We start from the raw sequence: 13,460 nt of genomic DNA, 5'->3' as shown, positions 1-13,460 counted from the left end.
AGTTACTTCAGTTCTCTGGGCCTCAATTACCTCATCTGTGAAATGGGGGTTAAGAATGTGGGACCCAGTGATTAGAACAGTGTTTGGCCCATAGTAAGAGCTTAACAATTATCATGAGTATTATAATTATCATTATGTGACCCGAGAAGTCCCCTGACCTGCCAGTGGCCATACCTTCAAATACAGCAGTGAGGCCCTTCTTGCATCCTATCTCAGATCTCTTTAGAAATGGGCCCTGGAGTTCCAAGGGAGGAGCTAATCTCTACTTTTCCTGTGAAAAGCCCAAAAGGTGCTGTAAAGCCACGTCTAGGGTTTTATTTTAATCTGGTGTCCCCCTCCCCATCATGAAAGATGGAGCACCATGACTCCCTGGATTTACTCTGAGTAAACACTCATTATTAATAACAACATAGTAGTGAATCAATATTCTAGAAAACCTCTGAGCAACATTTTTCAGGTTCAGTGGTCTGCACACAGAAGGTGCCTCCATAAATACTGATGGTGATGAATCTGACAATTAAATAAAATAAAAAATGCATTCTTATTATCCTATCAGTGGCCTTGATCTCTAATTTTGTTTTTGGCAGAGGACTGTGACAGTGGGGTGCTTTGTAAGTAGCGAGGCCCAGGGGAAAGACCACGGTACTGGGAGCCAGAGGACCTGGATTCTAATCGCTGTTTTGCCAATAGCTTGTCTTGTTAGGTAACCTTGGGCAAGCCAATTAATCTCTCTGTGCCTCAGGTTCCTCAACTGTAAAGTAGACATTAAATATTTGTTCTACCTCCTACTTATAATGTGAGACAGGGACCGTGTTCCACCAATTAACTTGTATCTATATCAGTGCTTAGAAAAGTGTTTGATACATAGTAAGCAATAAGAAGCTTAATAGAAGCCCGAGGAACAGCGTGGCTTTGTGGAAAGAGCACGGGTTTGGGAGACAGAGGTCATGGGTTCTAATCCCACCTCTGCCACTCGTCAGCTGTGTGGCTTTGGTCAAGTCACTTATCTGCGCCTCAGTTACCTCATCTGTAAATGGGGATTAAGACTTTGAGCCCCACGTGGGACAACGTGATTACCTTTTAACTACCCTAGAGCTTAGAACAGTGTTTGGCACATAGTAAGAGCTTAACTAATGCCATTAGTATTATTAAGAAGAAAAGAAAAGGACCCTCCTGGATTTTCTGGATTGAACCATTGGTCTACATTTCAACAGATGCCAGGCTGCAGAGAAGCACTGAAGGGTGGTGGTTAGAGCTCTTGCATGGTGGCAATTGACTCTAGTCTGAGCACCTTTTTCATCTCGAACGTTCTCAGTCCTCTGGAGGGAATGATCAAACAATAAACCAACGGTATTTGTTAAGCACTTACAATGTGCAGAGCACTGTACTAAGGACTTGAGAGAGTACAATATAACAGAGTTGGTGGTTGAGTTGGTGGTTAACACATTCCCTGCCCACAGTGAGCTTCCAGTTTAGGAGCAGAGTTTACAGAGACCATTAGGTGAGGGTGTTACTGGTGCAGAAGGCTGGTCCCTCTAGACTGTAAACTCGTTGTGGGCAGAGAATGCTATCATTTATTTTTATGCTGCACTCTCCTAAGAGCTTAGTACAGAGCTCAATACTCAATAAATGCATTCAATCATATTTACTTAGTGCTTACTGTGTGCAAAGCACTTTACTAATTGCTTGGGGGAGTACAATATAACAACAGACACATTCCTTACGATTGAATGAATGAATGAATGAAAGCAGAGAACCCAACCTAATATCTATAAAGTTCAAATGTAACTGGCTCATGGTTCATTATAATAAGAATTTACAGGGATGCCTTCCTCTCACAGCTCAAAGCACTATGCCAGTCCTGAAGAGTGCTGGGTACTGGGGCTAAGATGGAAGAGACAATTTGGTCCTTGTTTGAAGGTTTTGTTTGTTTATTTGATTTATGGTATTAGTTAAGCATTTACTATGTGCCAGACACTGTACTAAGTGCTGGGGTAGATACAAGCTGATCATTTGGACACCATCCATGGCCCACAAGGGGCTCACAGTTTTAATCTCCAGTTTACAGATGCAGTAACTGAGGCACAGAGAAGTGACGTGACTTACCAAAGGTCACATAGCAGACACTGTGAATTCCTGCAGAGTTCAGGTCCTCTGACTCCCAGGCCCATGCTGTATCCACTAGCCCACGCTGCTTCTTGTTGTTCATTTTCAAGAAGGCTGGCCACTGTGTGATAAAGACGGTAAAAAAATGACCTCCCTTAACCAGAGAAACCATGTTCACACAATGGATGCAGGCATGTGTTATTCATTTCCACAAGAGGCCGGGACAGAAAACTCAAACAGGTCCAAGCCGGAAGAGAATAAGTTAAAGAATGAGAGGGAAAAAAGGCAATGTGAAGGAAAAAGTTAGGGATGTTAAATGGCCCAGCATTAAGCATTATTATGGCTATCAAGAAGGACAATCATTCCATGGTACCTGAAATCAATTAATCAATCAATCAATCGTATTTATTGAGTGCTTACTGTGTGCAGACCACTGTACTAAGCGCTTGGGAAGGACAAGTTGGCAACATATAGAGACAGTCCCTACCTAACAGTGGGCTCACAGTCTAGAAGGGGGAGACAGAGAACAAAACCAAACATATTAACAAAATAAAATAAATAGAATAGATATGAAAAAGCAAAATAAATAAATAAATAAATAGAGTAGTAAATATGTACAAACGTATATACATATATACAGGTGCTGTGGGGAAGGGAAGGAGGTAAGACACCGGGGATGGAGAGGGGGACGAGGGGGAGAGGAAGGAGGGGGCTCAGTCTGGGAAGGCCTCCTAGAGGAGGTGAGCTCTCAGTAGGGCCTTGAAGGGAGGAAGAGCGCTAGCTTGGCGGATATTGGGAGGGAGGGCATTCCAGGCCAGGGGGATGACGTGGGCCGGGGGTCGACAGCGGGACAGGCGAGAACGAGGTACGGTGAGGAGATTAGCGGCAGAGGAGTGGAGGGTGCGGGCTGGGCTGTAGAAGGAAAGAAGGAAGGTGAGGTAGGAGGGGGCAAGGTGATGGAGAGCCTTGAAGCCGAGGGTGAGGAGTTTCTGCCTGATGTGCAGATTGATTGGTAGCCACTGGAGATTTTTGAGGAGGGGAGTAACATGCCCAGAGCGTTTCTGGACAAAGACAATCCGGGCAGCAGCATCAAGTATGGATTGAAGTGGGGAGAGATATGAGGATGGGAGATCAGAGAGAAGGCTGTGCAGTAGTCCAGACGGGATAGGATGAGAGCTTAAACGAGCAGGGTAGCGGTTTGGATGGAGAGGAAATAGTGGATCTTGGGAGTGTTGCAGAGCTGAGACGGGCAGATTTTGGTGACGGCTTGGATGTGAGGGGTGAATGAGAGAGCGGTATCGAGGATGACACCAAGGTTGTGGGCTTGTGAGATGGGAAGGATGGTAGTGCCGTCAACAGTGAAGGGAATGTCAAGGAGAGGGCAGGGTTTGGGAGGGAAGACGAGGAGTTCAGTCTTGGACGTGTTAAGTTTTAGGTGGCGGGCAGAAATCCAGATGGAGATGTCCTGAAGGAGGAGGAGATGCGAGCCTGGAGGGAGGGGGAGAGAGAAGGGGCAGAGATGTAGATTTGGGTGTCATCAGTGTAGAAATGATAGTTGAAGCCGTGGGAACGAATGAGGTCACCAAGAGAGTGAGTGTAGATCGAGAACAGAAGGGGACCAAGAACTGAACCTTGGGGAACCCCCACAGTAAGGGGATGGGAGAGGGAGGAGGAGCCTGCAAAAGAGACGGAGAATAAACGACCGGAGAGATAAGAGGAGAACCAGGAGAGGACGGAGTCTCTGAAGCCAAGGTTGGATAGCGTGTTGAGGAGAAGGGGGTGGTCCACAGTGTCGAAGGCAGCTGAGAGGTTGAGCAGGATTAAGATAGAGCATAAGCCGTTGGATTTGGCAAGCAGGAGGTCATTGGTGACCTTTGAAAGGGCAGTTTCCGTGGAAAGTAGGGGACGGAAGCCAGACTGTAGGGAGTCGAGGAGAGAGTTGGTGTTGAGGAATTCGAGGCAGCAAGTGTGGACAATTCGTTCAAGGAGTTTGGAAAGGAATAGTAGAAGGGAGATAGGGCGATAGCTAGAAGGTGAGGTGGGGTCAAGAGAGGGTTTTTAGGATGGGAGGGACATGGGCATGTTTGAAGGCAGAGGGGAAGGAACAAGTGGAGAGTGAGCGATTGAAGATGGAAGTTAAGGAGGGGAGAACGGTCGGAGCGAGAGATTTCATGAGATGAGGGGGAATGGAGTCAGAAACACAGGTGGCCGGAGTACCACATGAGAGGAGGGAGGAGAGCTCCGCTAAGGATACTGCTGGAAGGGATGGGAGAGTAATAGAGAGTGATGAGAGCCGGGGGTTGGAGAAGGGGGAGGAGTGACTTTGGGGAGGTCGGACCTCATGGATTTAATTTTGTTAATGAAGTAGGAGGCCAGTTCGTTGGGGGTGAGGGAAGGAGGAGGGGGAGGAACCGGGGGCCTGAGGAGGGAGTTGTATGTATGGAAGAGCTGGCGGGGGTGATGGGCATGGGTGTCAATAAGGGAGGAGAAATAGTTTTGTCTGGCAGAGGAGAGGACTGAGTTAAGGCAGGAAAGGATAAACTTGAAGTGAACGAGGTTGGCATGGTGTTTAGACTTTTGCCAGCAGCGTTCAGCAGCTCAAGCATAAAAGCGAAGGAGGTGGACAGTGGCAGTGTTCCAGGGCTGTGGGTTAGTGGTACGAGAGCGGCAAAGGGAAAGGGGAGCGAGTGAGTCTAGCTGAGTAGAAAGTGTAGAGTTGAGAGCAGTAGTCTGATCATCAAGACTGGGTAGAGAGGAGAGGGCGGCGAGGTGGGGTATGAGGCTCTCAGAAAGATGGATGGGGTCAAGAGAGTGCAGATCTCTGTGAGGGAGTAATATGGATTTACAGGGGAAAGGAGTGTGAGTGAGGATGTAGGTGAGAAGATTATGATCAGAGAGACGGATTTCAGAGTTGGTGAGGGTGGACACAGTGCAGTGGTAGGAGATGATGAGGTCGAGGGTATGACCAAGTTGGTGAGTGGGTGAGGTGGGGTGGAGCAAGAGGTTGGCAGCATCAAGGAGAGATAGAAGGTGGGCAGCAGAGGAGTCATCAGGGATATCCATGTGGATGTTGAAGTCTCCGAGAATCAGAGTGGGCATGGGAAAGGAGAGAAGGAAGGTGAGGAAGGGGTCAACATCGTTAGAGAATAATGTTGATAATAATGTATTGTGGCAAGATTCCATCATAGAACATCCCATAAAAGCAGACAACTTGCTTTTTCATAGATTAATCTCTATATACAAGTCCCCATTACGGCACAATACCATGCACATGTGGCTGGTGAATGAGTGATGCTTGAATCTTTTTTGGCCATTTGTGGACTGCCATAGGCTTAGATTGCAATGAGTTTGGAGTTTAAAGCTAAAACGATCCACCATTTTAGCCTTAACCTTAGTTATAATCTAAATCTGGGACTGGTCACACAGTATATAGAGATGGAGAAAGGGAAGGGGGGGAAAGGGGAAGTGAGAGAGAAGAGAGAGAGAGAGAGAGAGAGAGAGAGAGAGAGAGAGAGAGAGAGAGAGAAGGGAGAGAGGGAGAAAGGAGAAAGAAAATCTTCTTATTCTCATCACATCAGAAACAGCCATCTTAGCAGCGTAGGTACGTTTTCCTCAGTTCCTTGTCCGTCATGGAACCTCAGGTAGAGAGAGCTTTATGCCGACCTTCTGTGGAGTGTTTTCTCAGGCTGGATAAAGTGATGGGATAGGAAACAATCAAGGCAAAAAAAGGTTAGTAGGGAGAGAACACCAGTGCTGGCAATGATTAAGACGTTGACAAAATAGGACTCGGTACAAACAAGCTTCAGCAGAGGAAGCACGTCACAAAAACAGCGGTCAGTATGATTGGGGCCACAGAAGGATAGCTGCACCACTGTGAAAATATGCTTGAATGAATGCAGAAAAGCCCCTACAAGAGGCCAAGACCAGCGTTTGGCAAGCCTGCTGGCTCATAATGACCAGATAATGGAGAGGCTTGCAGAAGGTGAAATAGAGATCACAAACCATGGCCGCTAGGATGAATATCTTGGCATGTATGTATGCATGTATGTATGTATATATGTATGTATGTATGTATATATGTTTGTACGTATTTACTACTCTATTTTATTTGTACATGTTTATTCTATTTATGTTATTTTGTTAATATGTTTTGTTTTGTTCTCTGTCTCCCCCTTCTAGACTGTGAACCCACTGTTGGGTAGGGACTGTTTCTATATGTTGCCAACTAGTACTTCCCAAGCGCTTAGTACAGTGCTGTGCACACAGTAAGCGCTCAATAAATACGATTGAATGAATGAATCAATGAATGGCACCAACAAAGAAGTGAGTGCTAAAGAGTTGGACAATGTAGGGAGTTGTAGGAGATGGTTATCCTTTTTATCAATAGGTCCACGATCATCTTAGGAGCTACTATGGAGGTGAGGCAGAGGTCCATGACGAACAAGGAACTGAGGAAAACGTACATAGGCCTCTGACTAAAATGGCTGCTTCAGATGGTGATGAGGATAAGAAGATTGCCCAATAAGTTGGCTAGATAACAGAGTAAGAACAACACGAAACAAGGTACCTTACCCTCTTGGTTTGGGAACAGACCCCTTAAGACAAACTCTGTGATGTTGTTTGTATTCTCCATCAAGTTGGTCAAGGTGATGAGTGTAGAGCAGATAGATATTTACTTGAATCAGCCAAATTGAGAAATATCAAGTATCGCTAATTTTGAAGCACTAGCTCAGAACACAGGTCCTCACTCTGAATAGAAATGGAGGGACTTCGGTACTATTAAGAATTCATTAAAATAAAGTAATTGATGTCATGATGATTATGAAGGTAATGAGGAAGGCACTAGGAAGTTTCCAGTGCTATACTAAACACTGGAGTAGACACAAGATAATCAAATCAAACACAGCCCAGATTTGGGCAAGTCCCTTAGCTTCTTGGTGCCTCAATTTCTTCATCTGCACAGTGGGGATAAAATACCTGTAGCCCCTTCCTCTTATATTGTAAGCCTCCAGGGGATACACTATTTTATCCACATTGTACAGATGAAGAAACTGAGACACTGAGAAGTTAAGGAACTTGCCCAAGGTCCCACAGAAGGCAAATGGCAGCACTAGGACTAAAATCCAGAGTCCTGGACTCTTTCTACTAATTAGTACCTCATCCCTTAATATTTGCTGAGATCATTTCTTTAAGTGCAAACATCCTGGAAAGGCCATTGGATCCCCCACAATTTATTTCTCAGAACCCTCAAGTTTACTGTAAACATTTCAAGATATAAATGAAGCCTATAACATTTCTCATTCCCACTATCATTAAGTATTTTCAGGATGCATTTTTTCACCAGTTTATTATATTGTGGAAGCAGGTTAAACATTACTTGGTAGTTATACAGAGTTTCTCTTAGCATTTTCACAAATGAGGAGATCTGAGGTGCAGATTCCCGGCATTGTGGATAGAGCATGGGCCTGGGAGGCAGAGGGTCATGGGTTCTAACCCCAGCTCTGCCACTTGTCTGTTGCCTTGGACAAGTCACTTCACTTCTCTGTGCCTCAGTTACCTCATCTGTAAAATGGGGATTAAGACTGTGAGCCCCACGTGGTACAATCTGACTATGTTGTATCTAGCCCAGCACTTAGAACAGTGCTTGACACATAGTAAGCACTTAACAAATACCATAATTATTATAATTGAGAAGCAGCGTGGCTTAGTGGATGGAGCACAGGTTTGGGAGTCAGATGTCGTGTGTCCTAATCCTGGCTCCACCATTTATCAGCTGTGTGACTTTTGGCAAGTCACTTTACGTCTCTGTACCTCAGTTACCTCATTTCTAAAATGGGGATTAAGATTGTGAGCCCCACATGGGACAACCTCATTACCTTGTACCTAACTCAGCGCTTAGAACAGTGCTGGGCACATATTAAATGCTTAACAAATAACCAAAAAAAGGTTGGATTCCAGGGCCAAAATGAAACAGAGTTAGAGATGCATAAGCAGTCATAAAGACGGAAAAATCAAGAGACAGTGATAAAAGAGGCAGGGCAGGTGAGAGCTGTCTGATAAATTTAGGTTCATCCTCAGAAGTGTCTTATTAGCAAGTCTCATCAAGTAGAGCCTTACATTAACATACATATATAAACTCTTTGACAAGTGAAGAGCTGTGGGTAGAACATTCCAGAGATGTGATCTGGAAAACAGAGTGAAGTATGGACTGGAGGAAAGAGAGAATGGAGGCTGGGAGATCAGTGAGGAGGCTGGTAGAGTAGTTATGTCAGGATACGACAAGTGCCTAGACCAGTGTGGTGGACAATTGGGTGAAGAGGAAGAGGCCGGTTCTGGGAATGCTGTAATAGTGAATCCAAAAACATTTGGCAGCATTCTGAATATTGTGGTTGAAAGAGAGGGAGGAGTTGAAGATATTGCTTATATTGCATTATTCTCACATAGAGAATTTATCCAAAAACATGATATCAGCTACTCCCTGATAGCCCCAAACTATCTCTGTAGCCCTGATCTATGACAAACTAGCCAATCCCCCATCTCCTCCTGCCTCCACGGCAGTCTAAAATTGAATTTCTCAACTTCCCTTTTAATCCTCTTCTCTTCGAAACTGTCCATCCATAATCAATCAATTAATCAATGAGAACATTGTATTTACTGAACACTTACTGTGGGTGGAAAAACTGTACTAAACGTTTAGGGAAATACAGTAGAGTTGGTGAACAATATCCTTGCCCACAAGGAGTTAACAGTACAGTCAGGGAAACAGACATTAAAATAAAGTACAAGTAGGGAATGCAACGAAATATGAGGATGTGTCTCACAAGCCCACAACCTTGGTGTGGTCATTGACTCTGCTCTCTCATTCACGTCACACATCCAATCCATTAACAAAATCTGCCAGTCTCAACTTCACAACATCACCGTGATCAGCCCTTTCCTCTGTCGAAACCACAACCTTGTTGATTCAATCTCTCATCCTATCCCGACTGGATTACTGCATCAGCCTCCTTTCTGATCTCCCATCCTCCTGTCTTTCACCCCTTCAGTCTATTCTTCACTCTGCTGCCCAGATTATCTTGGTACAGAAACGCTCTGGGCATGTCACTCCCCTCCTCAAAAATCTCCAGGGGTTGTCTATCAACCTTCGCATGAAGCAAAAACTCCTCATTATTGGCTTCAAAATCTCTCCATCACCTCGCCCCCTCCTACCTCACGTCCTTTCTCTCCTTCTACAACCCATCCAACACACTACGCTCCTCTGCTGCTAACCTCCTCACTGTGCCTCATTTTCACCTATCCCACTGTCGACCCCTGACCCACGTCCTACCTCTGACCTGGAATGCCCTCCCTCCAAACATCCACCAAACTAGCTCTCTTCCTCACTTCAAAGCCCTTCTGAGGGCTCACCTCCTCCAGGAGGCCTTCCCAGACTGAGCCCCTCCTTGTCCTCTCCTCCTCCTCTCCACCCCATCACCCCAAATCCCTCCCTCTGCCCTAGCCCCTTCCCCTCCTCACAGCACTTGTGTATATTTGTCCATATTTATTACTCTATTTATTTTATTATTGATGTGTATATATCTATAATTCTATATATTCTGATGGTATTAACACATGTCTACTTGTTTTGTTTTGCTGTCTGTCTCCCCCTTCTAGACTGTGAGCCCGTTGTTGGGTAGGGACCGTCTCTATATGTTGTCGATTTGTACTTCCCAAGCACTTAGTAAAGTGCTCTCCTCACAGTAAGTGATCAATAAATACGATTGAATGAATGAATAAGTGTAGAGGTGAGAGTTGGATTAGGATCAAAGTGCTTAAATCTCCATTGACAATATCACCCTCTCAATATCTTCAGTTTCAGCCCATATGCCAAGTTGTTTCCCAGATCGTCTTCCTCTTTATTGTAGTTAGTGAATTAATTATTGATGACATTTGTTAAGCACTTACTATGTGCCAAGCACTGTTCTAAGCACTGGGGAGATGAAAAGTGATCAGGTTATCCCACATGGGGCTTACCATCTTAATCCCCATTTTACAGATGAGGTAACTGAGGCACAGAGAAGTGAAGTGATTTGCCCAAAGTCACAAAGCTGACAAGTGACGGAGCCGAGATTAGAACCCATGACCTCTGACTCCCAAGCCCCTGCTCGTTTCACTGAGCCATGCTGCTTCTACTGTAAGCTCATTGTGGATGGGGAACATGTCTACCAATTCTCTTTCATTGTATACTACCAATTCTCTTTCATTGTATACTCCCAAACAACTAGTACCGTGCTCTGCACACAGTAAGTTCTCAATAAATACCATTGATTGATTGATTGATCTTCCTGAAGTTACACACTTTTCCCCTCCCCTCAAAAACCTCCAATGTTTCCCACTACTACTACAGCTACTATTGTTACTACCTCTACTTCTAAATGAGACACAGATATTTCAAAAAACTTAGTGTTTGTATCTGCCAATTCCAAGACGATTAATTGGCTTCTCCAACTCTGTCCTGAAGGCAGGTTAAATCTTTTATTTCAGCATGGAAAATAGCACCAGAAAAAATGTCTGGACATTCATTCATTCATTCATTCAATCACATTTATTGAGCGCTTACTGTGTGCAGAGCACTGTACTAAGTGCATGGGAAGTACAAGTCAGCAACATATAGAGACGGTCCCTACCCAACAACGGGCTCACAGTCTAGAATGGGGAAACAGACAACAAAACAAAACATGTAGACAGGTGTCAAAATAGTGAGAATAAACAGAATTATAGCTATATGCACATCATTAACAAAATAAAAAGAATAGTAAATATGTACAAGTAAAATAAATAGAGTAATAAATCTGTAAAAATATATACAAGTGCTGTGGGGAGGGGAAAGAGTTAGGGCCGGAGGGTTGGAGAGGAGGAGAGGAAAAAGGGGGCTCAGTCTGGAAGACCTCCTCGAGGAGGTGAGCTCTTCCTAGGGCTTTGAAGGGAGGAAGAGAGCTAGTTTGGCAGATGTGTGGAGGGAGAGCATTCCAGGCCAAGGGAAGGACGTGGACCAGGCATCGAAGGTGGGACAGGTGAGAATGAGGCACAGTGAGGAGGTTAGTGGCAGAGGAGCAGAGGGTGTGGGCTGGGTTGTAGGAGAGAAGGGAGGTGAGGTAGGAGGGGGCCAGGTGATGGAGAGCCTTGAAGCCGAGAGTGAGGAGTTTTTACTTGATTTGTAGTTGGAGATTTGAGGTTGAAACCACTGGAGATTTTTGAGGAGGGGAGTGACAAGCCCAGAGCGTTTCTGTACAAAGATATTCCGGGCAGCAGAGTGACATATAGACTGAAACAGGGAGAGACAGGAGGTTGGGAGATCAGAGAGGAGGCTGATGCAGTAGTTCAGTAAAGATAGGATGAGAGATTGAACCAGCAAGGTAACAGTTTGGATGGAGAGGAAAAGGCGGTTCTTAGCGATGTTGTGGAGGTGAGACCGGCAGGTTTCGGTGATGGATTATATGTGTGGGGTGAAGGAGAGAGCTGATTCGAGGATGACACTAAGATTGCAGGCTTGTGAGACGGGAAGGATGGTAGTGTCGTCCAGTTTGACGGGAAAGTCAGGGAGAGGACAGGGTTTGGGGGGGGAGGATAAGGAGTTCAGTCTTGGACATATTGAGTTTTAGATGGCGGGCAGACATTCAGATGGAGTTGTCCTGAAGGCAGGAGGAGATACGCGCCTGTAGCCAGGGAGAGAGAGCAGGGGTGGAGATGTAGATTTGGTTTTCATCAGCATAGAGATGATAGTTGAAGCCGTTAGGAGAGAATGTGTTCACCAAGGGAGTGAGTGTAGATAGAAAACGAAAGGGGATCAAGAACTTACCCTGGGAGGAACACCTACCGTAAGGGAATGGGAGGGAGAGGAGGAGTCCCCGAAGAAGACTGAGAATGAGCGGCTGGAGAGATATGAGGAGAACCAGGAGAGGACGGAGTCTGTGAAACCAAGGTTGGCTAATGTGTTGAGGAGAAGGGAATGGAACACAATGTGTCAAAGGCAGCTGAGAGGTGGAGGAGGATTAGAATAGGGTAGGGGCCATTGGATTTGGCAAGAAGGAGGCCATTGGTGACCTTTGAGAGGGTAGTTTCGGTGGAGTGTAGGAGACAGAAGCCAGATTGGAGGGTGTCAAGGAGAGAGTTGGCGTTGAGGAATTCGAGGCCGCGAGTGCAGATGACTCGTTCTAGGAGTTTGGAAAGGAAGGGTAGGAGGGAGATAGGGCTATAACTATAACAGGCGGTGAGGTCAAGAGAGGGATTGTTTAGGATGGTGGAGACATGATCCTGTGTGAAGGCAGAGGGGAAAGAACCAGTGGAGAGTGAGCCGTTGAAGATGGACGTTAAGAGGGGAGGAGGGAAGGGGCGAGATTTTTCATACGATGTGAGGGAATGGGGTCCGAAGCACAGGCGGATGAAGTAGCACTTGAGAGGAGGGAGGAGATCTCATCTGAAGATACTGCTGGGAAGGATGGGAGAGTAGCGGAAAGGGTTGAGAGCAGGCGGGGGTGGAGAAGGGGGAGGGGTGACTTTGAGGATCTCAGACCTGATGAAGTTAATTTTACTAATGAAGTAGGAAGCCAAATCGTTGGGGGTGAGGGATGGAGGAGGGGGAGGAACAGACGGCCTGAGAAGGGAGTTAAATGTACGGAACAGCTGACGGGGATGATGGACATGGGTGTCAATAAGGGAGGAAAAATAGTTTTGCCTGGCAGAGGAGAGGGCAGAGTTAAGGCAGGAAAGATTAAACTTGAAGTGAACAAGTTTGGCTTGATGTTTACACTTTCTCCAGCAGCATTCAGAAGCTTGATCATAGGAGCGAAGGAGGTGAACAGTGGCAATGATCCAAGGCTGTGGGTTAGTGGTGAGAGAGCAGTGAACGGAAAGGTGAGTGAGCGAGTTGAGTTGAATAGAGAGGGTGGAGTTGAGAGCAGTAATCTTGTCATTAAGAGTGGGTAGAGAGGGTAGGGAGGCGAGGTGGGGTGTGATGCACTGAAAAAGATTGACGGCATCGAGAGAGCAGAAGTCTCTGTGGGGTAGTAATATAGATTTACAGGGGGGATGAGTGTGAGTGTGGAGGCCGGTGAGAAGTTTATGATTAGAGAGATAGGGCACCTGAGCACCTAAATCAGACATATATGTGCCCAGAATCACACACCTTACCTTGCATCCAGTGGTCAGGTAGACATTACTTACAGATTGTGGATCATTCATTTTTTTTTCTTTTAGAAAGAAGTGAATTTGTTAGTTGAGCACAAATTTAATAATATTGAAAGCACCTGGCCCTTCAATTCTGAAGCATTCCATCCAGACCACATCTCTCTCAACCCAAGAAACAACGGAAGTCA

This window comes from Tachyglossus aculeatus, unplaced genomic scaffold (assembly GCF_015852505.1).
Source record: "Tachyglossus aculeatus isolate mTacAcu1 unplaced genomic scaffold, mTacAcu1.pri scaffold_87_arrow_ctg1, whole genome shotgun sequence".
Lineage (NCBI taxonomy): Eukaryota > Metazoa > Chordata > Mammalia > Monotremata > Tachyglossidae > Tachyglossus > Tachyglossus aculeatus.
Note: the sequence above shows the minus strand (reverse complement) of the source record.